This window comes from Manis javanica, chromosome 9 (genome assembly GCF_040802235.1).
Source record: "Manis javanica isolate MJ-LG chromosome 9, MJ_LKY, whole genome shotgun sequence".
Taxonomy (NCBI): Eukaryota; Metazoa; Chordata; class Mammalia; order Pholidota; family Manidae; genus Manis; species Manis javanica.
The window spans coordinates 63,412,758-63,425,966 of record NC_133164.1 but is presented as its reverse complement, the minus strand read 5'-3'; the positions used below and the strand labels follow the sequence as shown (position 1 = coordinate 63,425,966).

Below are 13,209 nucleotides of genomic sequence, written 5' to 3'. Positions count from 1 at the left end.
GGAGTGGAGAAATGACCTCAGGAAAATTAGTGTAGAATTTTCTTAAAACTGTATCTGGTGTTTTTCGCCTTTGCTCCATCTCCACTGGTAGCAGCCACCAATCCCTCTCCGGGCTCTGATGCATCCACTCTCGCCAGCCCCCAGTTCACACTCCACTTGGCCGGCAGAGTGAGCTTTATAAAATGTCAGTTACATCACGTCAGCCCATCCCTGCCCCATCTAATTCCCCCAGAGGCTTCTATTACACCTCTGATAAAATCCGCAGTCCTTCCCATGACCTCTGTGATCTGATATTTCTACAAGATGTGGTCCCGCCCTCCTCTTTGATTTCATCTGATGTCACTGGGCCCTTCTCAGTCACGCAGCAGCCGCACTGGCCTTGTCTCTGTCCTTGCCCCTGGCCGGGCTCATGCCAGGCCCCTTTGCACTTGCTGGCCCCGTGCTCGGCTCCAGATTCTGGTTCCTTCTTGTCATGCCTATCTATGCTCAAACTGCTCCCCAAATGGATCTCCCTTAGACATCTGTGTTGACACAGACTGCACTCTCCCCTGTCCCTCATGCTCCATTCCATCACTGTTTTGGTGTTTTTATCATACTTATCACCATCAGAATTTGTCTTATCCATTTGTTCATTTATTAGTTCATTAACCTTCACCCAGAAGAACCTTGGTACCAGGGAACAGGACTTGCCAGAGTCATTTGCCCCAAAGCCATTAACAGAGCACGTATTAGATGCTCAATTAGTACTGCTAGAATGAATGTGTTGCTTCATTAATTCTGCCAGTAGGCCATGACCGTAGTCTGGGCATGATAAAAAAAAATGTGTCCAAATGATATATCAATAGTGGGAATGAGTAATTTAGAGAAAAAAATGAAGAGTTTAGTATAAAAACATGGGACGTGAACTAACAATCTAAGTAAGACGAAGAGTAATGCAAGATCCCAGTGATGCCAGGGTTCTTGTTTGCAGAGTCAAACAATGAACTTAGCAAACAACCAAGGTAGGAGAGCCAGGAAGAGGCTTTTATTGAGAGATACAGTGAGAGGACAGAGCTAGGGGACAAGAGAGTCTGTAGTGGTGCATTGTCTAGGGATTTATAGGCAGTTGAGGATTTTTGGAAATGTGAAAAAAAGGTTAGGGTTATGGACTTGTTAAGTGGTCCCTGAATATTTAGAATTAACTTAACGCAAGGAACTTCCTGCTCTGATTTCTCCCAGAAATGGCGTCTTGGTCTGGGAGCATATCAAACAAGGCCGCCTGACCAGCCCCCAAGGTGGGCTGAGATATTGTTTGCTAAAGAGTAAGTTAAGAATCCTGCTTCTTAACTTCTTGGGTATTAAAATGCTATCTTATCTTTAAGGTGGAATCCTTCCTGCCTTTTACTATGTTGTTTATGGCAGGGCCTGCATGCTAAATTAGTTGCCCAGTTTGCAAATCACCTCATCAGGTCTGAAGGAGGAAAGACAGCACATAGGCCTGGGCCTTTTAGCATGCCAAAGTGAATCTTACACATGATTACAAATGATTAGTATAATAAAAACATGTGCTACTCTTCTTTATCTGGGGAATATTACCTGATCTCACTGAAGAATGACTTTAGAGCTTAATATTTAACACAGAGTTTTGGGAAGGGGTTTCCTTGCATGTAGTTACATTGCTCTGACTGTAAATATCCTGCCTTCCTTTTTCCAGAGGCCCTCACCCTACTCTGACTACACCCACGGTACCTGTCTCACCAGGGTTACTGCAGAAAGGTGATACTCTTTGCAGAGACATAGAACTTGTGGCTAAAAGCCATGCTTAATGAATATACACTACATGTCAGGCATTATCTACTTACTTAATTTATTGTTTACAGTTCCGTTCAGCAGGCATGATACTCTGTTTTACAGGAGGAAGGTCGAGTCAACTACCCCCCCATTTGTTCAGTTAGGCAACCTAATCTAGTGGGTGCTGTTGATTTAGTAGAAAACCAATTTAAGATCAATTGACAGTTGCAAGTAAACCACGAATAGGGTTAACAATCTACCAAGTCTAGTCTTCAGTGCTTCCTCCCTTCCACTTCGCAAGTGGCTGGGCTGACGTAGGTGTGGAATAGGTATCTCACAACCTAGGTCAACACACTCTTACTGATGGCAGAAAATAGATGCTTTCATTCAGTATATAAAAGTCCCCATGAAGACAACATCAGGCAGCTAGTGTGTTGGTAAACAAAGGCTGGGAGAACCAGGATCCCTGGTCACCTGGAGTTTACCAGTAGTTGAAAGTAACTTCAACCTGACCCCTTTCATCCCTGACTCAGGCACACAGCTCACAAATGTCCACATATTATTGTGTTTTCCCAGATTTGCAGCCAGTGAATTGCCAAGATGTAAAATAAGTTATCTTGAAAAGGCAACATGGATGGAGTGGAAACATGGTCACCCCATAGGCACCAAGTCTGGATATATGTGTTTCTAATGACTGTAGAGGCAGACGGGGAAATAAAGATGCTGTGAAGATAAGGACCTTTTGTTCCAAAGCTGGCATTAAAGCTGAGCAGACAATCACAGTATCTGTGTGGTTTGTGCTTCCCAAGGAGATACCCAATGTCCAGGCAAAGCTAGCTTACACTGTGGTTTTCTGGGAGCCAGAGGCCATGCTGAAGTATCTGGGATTGTTCAGTAGAGCATAAGTTCTTGGTACCCGCCATATACCACTCACACTGGGGAGGGAAGCCCCAGGTTGGTGGTGCCTGCTGCCCATCTGCCTGGAGCTGACTCAAGCACGTTCAGCCACCGCCAAGTGGCACGGTAGGAAGGATGGTGTTCATCCACATCTAATAGTGAGGGAACAGTCTTCTAGCTGCAGATGTGGTGGCACGGGGAGCCCTGGGAGGTGAACTTGTTCTATGGTGAGAAACCCCAGGTTTTGGAGCCTGAAAAGCCTGGACTTAGTCCCAGCTGTAGCAGTTGCCAGTTTTAATTTGTAAACTTAGCAAATGTAATGGCAACATGACCATAACCCCCTGGCAGAGCCGAGGTGAGGAGTCACTGTTTGCACAGCCCTGGGCCCACGTGAAGCACTCTGGCCATACTATCCCAAGCCTACTCTCACCCCGCATGCTCGCCCCACCATTCCAGCCCAAGGGCTTTCCTGAACTGAAGGGGACTGGAGCCCTGGCAGGGGGCAAGGCGGGCAAGCTTCCCTGCCTGTTGGTATAAACACACACCCCTCCTCACCCAGGAGAGGGCACGCTCGGGACCTAGGAATCTCAGAAGAGGGATCATGAGTCGCTGGGAGACAAGAAGGTCACCCTATTGGTCTGAGGGCTGGTCTAGAAGTGCTCCGATCCATCCCCTTCATCTGGTCACAGTGCCGGCTATAGACTGGGTGCTCGCAGCCTACACTGATGGGAGGTCCTAAGGAAATGCCCTGGGTGGAGCCTGAGACTTCTTTCCCCTGCCTAGGACAGTTTTCCTTGGTGTGGGGAATAGTGGAATTGATAAGCTGTGATTTCTTTCTGAGCAAGGGACACCAGGATGCATTTGTTCCTTCTAAGGAGCAGGTCACAGAACCGTAGTGAAGAAAAGGGGATGATGATGCTGTGTCGGAAGGACCTTCAGAGAATTATGCTTGCTTTACCATATCTAGAAATAGTGCAGGTAGAATCCTGCCTACCAGTGTCTCAATGTAAGAGCATTGTGCTGGGATGTCACCAGCAGCCCTGCCAGTGGCGTGCTGCTCTCCCAGCTGGCATTGTTGTCCCAGGGCTTCCGCTGCTTTGGACCAGTGGGCAATGGGTGGGGGAAGAAAGTTCCCCTGTACACTTCTTCCTGGGACATGGGCTCTGCCCAGAGGAAGGAACAGAAGAGATGGAGCTGCCAGTGCCCCCCACTCACAATGGCAGTTGCTGGTTGCCTTTACAGAAGCCAGAGGCTTCAGATGGCAGGTGTCCCTCTGCGACCCTGCCCTGTCCAGGAGAAGCTCATGTGTACCAGCTCTAGGGAGTGAGGGTGCACAGACCCTAGAGACAGCCTCAGGTTAAGGGGTCAGGGCCAGCACCTCTCACACCTGGCCTTGCAAAGAGAGGGCTCCAAGAGGAGCTGCCATGGCCATGGCCATAGTTGCTTCTTAGCAGCCATTTCCATGACATCTTGAATTTAGCACAGTTGTCTTCAGGAAAAGCAACCCATTTTGGAAACCCCAAGAAGCTTCATATTTTTGGTTAATAAAATAATATTCTTAAAATGAAATTGATAAAACATATCAAATGCTTGAAGAGATCATACCATACAGATATCCATTTGACCATCACTTTGTTCCATTAGCCGTCTGTTCCTTCTGACCCCTCGCACGGCAGTGCTCTGTCCTCCCCCATGGCTCTTGGTCCTCTGCCTTGCTGTGAGTTCATGTCTTGCATTCTCCCTTTGCATTCTCTTTCAGACTGAAATCTCACAAGGAAGAAACTCTCTCATCACGGTCTCTGGATCCTCATGCATGAGCTTGTGCCTAAGGCAGCCCCTGTCTTCCTAGCCCAGGGCCCGGTAGCACCAGAGTGTGAGCTGCCTGCCTGAGACTGCCAGGGTGGGAGCAGGCTTGGGGGAGGCAGCCTTGAGGAAAGCTGAGTTGTCAAATGTGTAGGCGGGCCAGCCAGAAGGGCGTGCGTGCCACTCAGGGGTGCTGAGGCAGGCAAATCTGATCCGGGGCTGGCAGATGCTCAGGCAAATAAGAAAAGTGGAGTGTGGCCTGCCTCCCGGCACTGCTGCTCGCAGAGCTCAGGTGGCTTTGGACTTGTCAGCTCTGGGTGGGGAAGAAGGAGGCCCTGCTTCCTGCAACGGGCTCCCCAACCACCCTGTGCTGAGCAACTCCACTGTTACCTCCCTCAGCTCTCTTCTTGGGCTCTGCTTCTCTATATGGCTGCTCTTATTTTTTTCTCTTTACCAGTAACTGGCCAAACCCCTTTTCCAGTCTAGAGTCCAGAGGAGAGATGGACTGATAGGTAGGGCTAGTTAGTATCCACACACCCAGACAGAGGCTGTTGCTCCAGGCCCTCCCACTGGTTGCCAGCTGACCTAAGGACAAGCTGCCCCCTGGAGAGGGGCCCGTTCCTAACTGAATTGATGTCTACCCCTGTTGCTTCTCACAGGGCCTGTTGCCACGGCCACTCGGCCTGAAGTTGGGGAGGCAGGCATTCTGGATGGAGGGGGCAGAAGGGGAAAGTCAGGGAAGAAAGGCAGAGGGACAGGAGACATCAACATTCTGGAGACACCTACTGCATGTCAGACACTGTGTTAGGTACTTTATAACTGCATTTATCTAATTCATTCTCAAAAAGACCATTTTTTTCTGCCAATCAAAGTGTCAGAATCTAAGGACTGAGGTTTTAGCATGGCCATGGGAAAATAGGCCCAAAGAGGCCTCTTGTTCAAAGTTGCTCATAGGCCTTAGGACAGCCTGCTGTGGGCAAAAGAACTCTTACAGATCAGTGTGGTCTGGGGTTCCATCCAGCCATCAGATTCATTTTATGCTTCTACACACAAACTCACATCATGGATACTTGCAAAGGGAAAGGGGTGGGGGTGAATCTGGGCATTTGGGATCCTAGATCCCAACAAATGTTATCACTTCCATTTCAGCATGTCCAAGAACAGACATTAGCACCCTCACCTTAACACTGAGAAGATGGTAGGTAACTGGCTGCGTAACAGCACTGGGCATGCCTGCACGGTTTCCTTCAGAGCATTTCCTCGCAGCCCCTGTGCCTCTCAGCCAGTGGGCAGAGGAGCCACAGGAGGGGCAGGTGAGGTGGGGGGAGGCCTACCTTGCCCGCCTGTAGACTTGGCTGGAACTACCAGACCTGTTCCCCCAGAAGCCTTCCCCCGGGGCTGACAGGATCTGGCATGATAACTGGAGTGCGTGTTGTTCCCTGGCACTCAGAGTTCGCCCTCTGTGGAATTCAGGCCCAGCGCCTAGTGTGCTAACTTGCTTAATAATCCCCCCATATTCACTGCCTGCCCTTCCCTATCGTATTTCCCAGCTCTCCTACTGGAATCAACTCTAATTTAACAACTTGCCCTCAACTCCTTGACTCAAGGTCTGCTTCTAGGGAAACACACATGAAGGCCGGTCCGAAAATCACCCAGGTAGTAAGTGGATGACTTGGTCGAGCAGACTCAAATGCTGTGTTCTTTATACTTTGCTGATATATCTAGCCACCACACTCCTGTCCCCACAAAGGCTTTCTTCTCCCTGGCACTTCCATCTCCATCCCTTGGAAGCATCCCAACTCCCTCCTACACTGCTGACCCAGGTCTCTGGCCCTCCCCAGCTCCAGCTGCCTGGTCCACCCCAGGCAGTCCCCAACCTCAGTGTCACCTCGTGGACTCATGCCCCTTGCCTGTGAAAATTCCCTGCTTGCTGAACCCCACCTGTAACAACATCCCTCACCCCACCCAACAAGAAGAAGGCTTTACACTTGACCTTCCAACCCTGAGCCGCTGGCCCCTTCTTCCCTACCCTCCTCCATTCCTCCTCTGGAACCATCCCAGATGCATGCACTATTGTTGTTCATCGTTAATTCCAGGGGAGGAGAGGCTGGCTAACAAGTGCTAATTTTTTAGAAAACCAAATACCAACCTGGAGGTATTAATGAACCATATTCCAAATCTATTAGAAATCTGAGATTACATTGAAATGTCAAAATCCTCATAGTCAAACCTCCACATACTCTCTTCCCTTCGTCCCAAATACAGTTGACTGTGTTTGTCATTCTCACCCATGTTTGCCACATGCAGACACCTGAGAGATAAAATAGTAAAGAACAGACATTGTGCATGTATTTCACTTTACCTCATTCAATTTTTGAATGTCTTTAGAAAGTGAGGTGTTCTGCTAATTAAGCTTCCTGGGATGGAATTAGAGAACTGGACTGTGTTCCTGATTTCTCCATTGACTATACAGAGTGACCTTGGATGAGTTATCACACAAGTCTATCCTAATTTATTTATCTGGAAATTTGAAAACAAAAGAATAGCCTCATTTACTCAAGAAAACTTGGATGATAATGTGATAAATCCATAGAAGCCCATTGAACCCATTGAGGAGAAGGCTTTTCTACTTATATCCATGAAGGTCATATCTGTTTTCAACTTCTGAAAAAGTATCCTATACACAACCATTATTACTCTTATTAGGCACTAAAAATAACTAGGTCTTCATGAGAGTATGAAGAAATATAACTGCATCGATATCTAAATTCAAGAGAAATGATGAAAGTTACATTAATAAAAGTGATAATAATTAAACTAGAAAACTTCAAAGCTAAATGATAAGAAGCAGGGGTGGGGGTTGGGGAGGCAACCACCATCTTATCATCATATCACCAATCTTATCATCATTAAATTTGTCTGTTAGTTGCCCACCATGGTCTGCCCACAACAGTTTACAATGCTTAGGACCTTCTTTGAGTCCAGGAACAACAGCTGGGCTAATGAATTGCCTCTTTTTCTCAAGCTGTGTGCCTTAAACAAGTTGGGTAATCTTTTCGAGGCTCCATTTCCTCATCTGTAAAATGGAAGTGAAGGTGGTGGTGGGTGTGATGCGTCTGGCACATAGCCGACTGTCCAAACGGCAGACGTTGGGATCATTATTACTGCTCTGTCTAAGCAGTGCCTTCAAGGCCCATGAATTCAGCCTGCACTCCACTAGCCAACAGTTCCCAAATCTGTGTATCCAGTTTTGGCATCCTTATATTGGCAAGCCTCTCTCAGGGGCACCTCAAACTCAAAAGATCTGAAACTGAATGGTGTGCACTCACGCCCACCCATAGCCTCCCCTAATGCCTGCTACTCCCTTTTCCTCTCTCTGGGAAGTGGGGGCCATTCTTACACTTTATTTACACTCACTCTTCCAGTCTGATCAATGTCCTAAATTTGCCTTATGTAACTCCCCTCTTCCTCATTCTCACACCATTGTGTTAGTTCCTCTCCTAACAGTTTTCACCTAGATGATCTTCCTGCTGCCAGCACACCTTCCACTGCTGCTGGAATATTTGCCCGAAGTCCCTGCCCTGCTGAAAATCCCCATCACCTGCATAATAACGTCTGCACTCCTTCTGTGGGCACAGGGAGTGAATGCCAAGCCTGCCTGCCTCTCCCATTTACCTGAATCTGGTCCCCAAGCACACTCTCAAGGCACAGAAAGCCCTTTCCATCCCTGCCTTGCCCACCTGTCAACTTCCCAGTGTCCTCCCACATTCATCTTCACATCAATTCCTCTGTGAAAATTGTCCCCAAAAATCTCTTCAGAAAAATTTTGATCCCCATTTTACAGACAAGGAAACTGAAGCTTAGACAAATGAAATACGTTAGCCAAGGTTACCCACTAGAAAATGATAGAACAAGGACACAAAACCGGGACCATATGACTCTAAAATCCTGGTTGTCAACTACCTAACTCTCTTGTAACCAGCATATGATTGTTAATTTACGTACTTTAATTCATTCAATTGGCATTAAGGCCTAAATTGTTTGATATGTGATGCAGCTGAAAAAAAAACATAAATGACTAAGTCCAAGGTTTGAAGCCCAGCATCAGCAATAGAGGTGTGACCTTGGGCAAGTCATATAAACTGTCTGAGCTTCATCCAAGTCCTTCATTTATGAAATAGACATTTTCATGTCTCGTCTTTGGGTTAATGCAATGATTAAACCAACTAGTCGCATGCCCCAGCCTTTCAACTAAGCCAGTGAGGTGGAAAAGAGTGCTCTTGAAAGTGGAAACAGAAATGGGTTTGTGTAGCATCCACTTTCTGCAAGAAACCCACCTTGAACCCCAAGCCCGAATTAATGTCCACACATTTTTTTCATTAGACTTCTCTGAATACTCATGTTTTTCGTATCTTTCAACTAGCCTCACAGCAACATCCACTCTGCAAAGGTATTTATGGAAAACTACAGCTTTCTGCCATAGCTTACAGTTTAGCTGGGGCTAAAAGAGTTTCTCCAATGACAAAATCAAATAGCAGTGTCAGCTGGAATAAAATTACCTTGTTCACAGAAAAGGGCTACCATTGTTCTGAAGAGAGCAGAGTCCTTGCTGGGAACCTGTGTGGTTTTCATGGAGCAAGCAGGATTTTGTATCAGCCAGGAGACATGGAAAGGCCCAAGGAAAAGAACATGGGTGGGGATGCTGAGAGTCCTATGGATGCAAGTAGAGGACACAGACGGTGTCAGGACAGAGCAGAACACAGAGAGACAAGAAGCCCAGAGACAGGGTGACACTGCTGGGTAAGCGATCAGGTGTTAGTTGATTGATCTATTTGAGCCAGTTGTAAATTACAAGGAGTGAGAAATCAAATGCTTAGGAAAGCTAATTTGGCAGTATTTTTTCAGGGAGACTAATTAGGATACCCAATGAAGAGATAAATTTAAAAGATTTTTTAAAAGACATTATGAGATGTAAATTAACCAATTTACTTTCTGATTGTTAAATCATCATGCAGATTTTGTGAGCGGGTGACCGGCATGTAACAGAAGCATTTCAGAAATAGAAAAGAGTGAGGGAAGGACCACTTTGGGAAAGAGCAGGAGAAGTTTGGCTTTTTATCCATGTGCTTTGGGGACAATAAGAATGAAGTGCCCCAAAGATGTAGGAGTTTTTAATTACTATTTACTTATTATTTTATCTTTTCATTATTGTTGCCATCATTATGATGGTGATGGTGGAAATTCACTGGTGTAAGCCTCAAATTTAAAATACCATTAACTTTAATTTTAGTAGTCCAAGGCCCTGTCATGGGAAGGCTTGCTGTGATCAAAGAAAATGAAGGTGGGATGGATTGCAGGGGTTAAAGGGTGGTCACCAAAACCTAATAATGGCTTTTATAACGTGACATAAGGGGTTGCTGGGAAAAGGTCTACTGTGCATCCAAGAAGCTTCATGGGGTGTCGTTTCTTAGTTAACTGTCTTTATCTTGGTCAGAGCTGAGGAAACTGACTAGTCTTAGATAAATGGGCAACAGAAGGAAGTCTGATTCATGAGCAGCGAACCTTCCCCACAGTAACCTCCCAAGCCAAACTCACCATTATTAAGTGGCTTGGGGAATGTGGGCTTCCCGTGAAAGGCAGGGGATACATGTGAAGGGTATTTCATCTGGCCCCTCTGAGCCAGTCCCGCCTACACAGAGCATTTGACTGCTTACGAAAACACTCACATCCACCATATTTGGTCTTTCTCTCCAGGATGAAATGAGATGAAGTCTCTTATTTTTACTTTCCATTGCTGTACCCTAGTTCAGTGGTCCCCAAATGCCATTACTGCCAGTGGATGGCTGGGGAGCTTATTTAAACTCAGAACCAGGAGCCCCCTTCCCAGAGACTCTGCTTCGGAGCGTGCAGAGGGAGGCCTGGGAGGCCAGGTCGCTGGCGAGCTCCCGGAGGCTCCGAGGCAGTGCTGAGTGACTTTGAACCAATCTGATTTGGCAGCGGGTAAGGCTCCAAGCCCTCCGTGCCCACGTTAGCATGAGGAGCTCTGCATGTGCCTGTTCTGTTTGTTTTTGCTTCTGCCAAAGATTTGTTTGAATACAGATTTTCAGCACCTCTGCAATCAGTGGCAAATTGTTTATCTAAGTTAACTTTGACCTTTCGATGAACAGTTTTTCTTCAACAAGGTCATAAAACAATAGTTTGGAAACCCATCATTAAATTAAAATCACATTTGTCCATTCAGTAGTTATTTACTGATCATCTTCTCAATGCCAGACAACATGCTAGGTACCAGAGGTCCAAGACAGAACAAGGAAGACAAGCCCTCAGCAGCCGTATTTGAGTACCACAGAGATGGAGTGGGGTGGGAAGAAAACAACATAGAAATAAATAAAATCACTTCACTTTGTGATAAGTGCCATGAGGAAAATAAGCAGGGTTCTGTTCAAGGGAACCTCAGTGGGAACATAATTTGGACAAGGTGGACAGGGAGAACCACCCTACTGCAGAGGTGACCTTCTGGAGCTAAGAGAAGCGGCCGGCAGGCTGGCTGCTAGGATCCTGAATAACACAGCAAAAGGTGGCCCTAGAATCTCAAAAGTAACGGGGGGCTGCAGGGTTAAACAGCAGTGATCAGAGCGATGACGGTGGTGCAGCTCCAGCCTTGCCAGCAAGGTCTACGTGAAATAGGGAACGTGTCAAGTAAAGGCGAGGTGGTCACGGAACTGAGTTTATTGGCTGTCAGTCAATACACGTAATAACAAGAGTGGGGACGAAGAAGCCAAGTCTCAGCTGGGAGCTAAAGTCTTCAGTGCCTAAAGTGGAAAAACCCGGGGTACAGGCAAATGACCGCGTGAGGAGCAGAAAGGGAGGCTCAGCAGAACACACGTGCTCCACGGAAGCAGAGGGCTGTGTCGGGGGGAAGGTCGGGAAGCCGTGGAGCCCAAGGAAATCACTCTCTATCTTCCAGCCTGCTGAGGGATGGGTGGTCAAGGAAGGGAAGTCTCGTCCACTTGAGAAAGTGCAAGGGAAGCAGAACCCTGGGGTGCAGCCAGGTTTCATCGGGGAAGTCATGGGAAACAAACACTCCAGAAGTTCCTGGAGATGGAAGGGCGACCTGATGACCCCAGCACAAGGTCCAGTGGGCATGGGGATGGCTGATTTTGTTTTTGCTTTTGTTAGTGGGGCAGGGAGAGAACCAGTTAGGGCACATGTAGACACACAAATCAGTCTGGATAGTAATGGACAACAAGGGAACCTTCTAATTCACTAGCCACTGGGGTAAAATACTATTACTCCTACTATTAAAACAATAATAATAGCAATTATGATTTAAACAGTTGTACAAAACTAGCAGCAGAAACGTAATGGTGGTTTTATGTTTGGCTTGTGCTAAGTACTTCCCATGTAGCCTACCAAGAACCCCATGATCTTCCAAACCTCAAGTCAAATTTTATAATTTCTATGAAAACTATAAGCACTGCAAGTCAGTGATCATAGTAAAGAGGGATTCAGGGCTTTGAAGCCATTCTGGCAGTCTCTGAGAAGGCAGCAGATAAATGGTTTTAGAGCTGAAATCCCAAATAATTGGCTGAGTGGCATGGAAGATTTGGGCAGCTATTTTATGAGGGGATACATGTTGCTGTACTGTGATCAGTCTTCCTGCCCTAGAAAAAAGCAACCCCCTCCACCCAAAGTTTACCTGGTAGGAGGGCCACTATGCCTGGAAGTGGGCTTCATATACTGCACTTCATTCCTCTGCCTTTTTGCTTAATTGGCTAAAAAATTCCTAATCATCCTTGAAGACTTAATTTCATTCATTCATTTGTTCATTCACTCAACAAATATGTGAGAGCAATTACTATAGCCTACAGACTGTTCCAGACACTGGGGTTACAATTATACCTACATACATGGATACACAAACATCCCCCACGACTTACCCACCACTCTTCAACCTCTGTGCTGGTAGCCCCCTGCAGCACTCCCAGGGCACATCATTCATTCGTTAGTTTTTCCAGTAACATGCTGACAATTGGACTGCATATCTCTAGTTCAGTCTTCTCTTCAGCCATCCTTTTCAAGTCTAAGTGAGATCACTTACCTTTCTGCTCAGAGTTGCTCAAAGTCTCCCTAATTTACCCAGAGTAAAAGCTGAAGTCCTTACAATTTTTGGCCCTCTTAGAGGATGCCACCTTGAAAATCTCATCTTCTGTGTTTTCCTTCACCCAGTTATTACAAGAACTGTAGGAAGTATCTAGTCAAAGAGTAGATGGGCTGATTCATCCCACTGACAAGAGAACTAACTTCTTGTTCTACTATTGATATGATTTTATATAGTAGGGGAGCAGGTAGACTTTCTAGATTCCCTACTGATTCTTCACTGGGAAAGAGGGACTTGTCTTATACATGCATGAGATTATATGGTAAAGTGATTGTAGTTATTAACTTATTGTGATAATGAATTTTTTAAAATACAACATTTTCCAAGGGAAAAATATATCACATTTTGCAAGTTCTTGGAAAACTGTGGTGGCCATCAGGACTTTATTCTTACCCAGCTACAATTTTAAGTTGTAAGCAATGACTGTGAACTGTTCTATACATTATAGAACACCCCAAAAAACAACAAAGATTTCAATCTAAATACAGTTACATTTTATATTTATTTTCAGATACACTAAATCAGTGCTTGAGGATAACACACTCCTGAATAGTTCAAGAATCACTGACCTACAGAAT

General features: G+C 46.0%; 1 protein-coding gene and 1 long non-coding RNA gene across 4 annotated transcripts in view; one reads left to right on the top strand and one right to left on the bottom strand.

Moving 5' to 3' along the window:
• Positions 1–13,209, bottom strand: part of LOC108386215 (uncharacterized) — a 271,240-nt gene that overhangs the window by 65,644 nt on the left and 192,387 nt on the right. The window lies entirely within an intron of this gene.
• Positions 1–13,209, top strand: part of CHST9 (carbohydrate sulfotransferase 9) — a 261,701-nt gene that overhangs the window by 239,679 nt on the left and 8,813 nt on the right. The gene's annotated exons all lie outside the window — the stretch shown is intronic.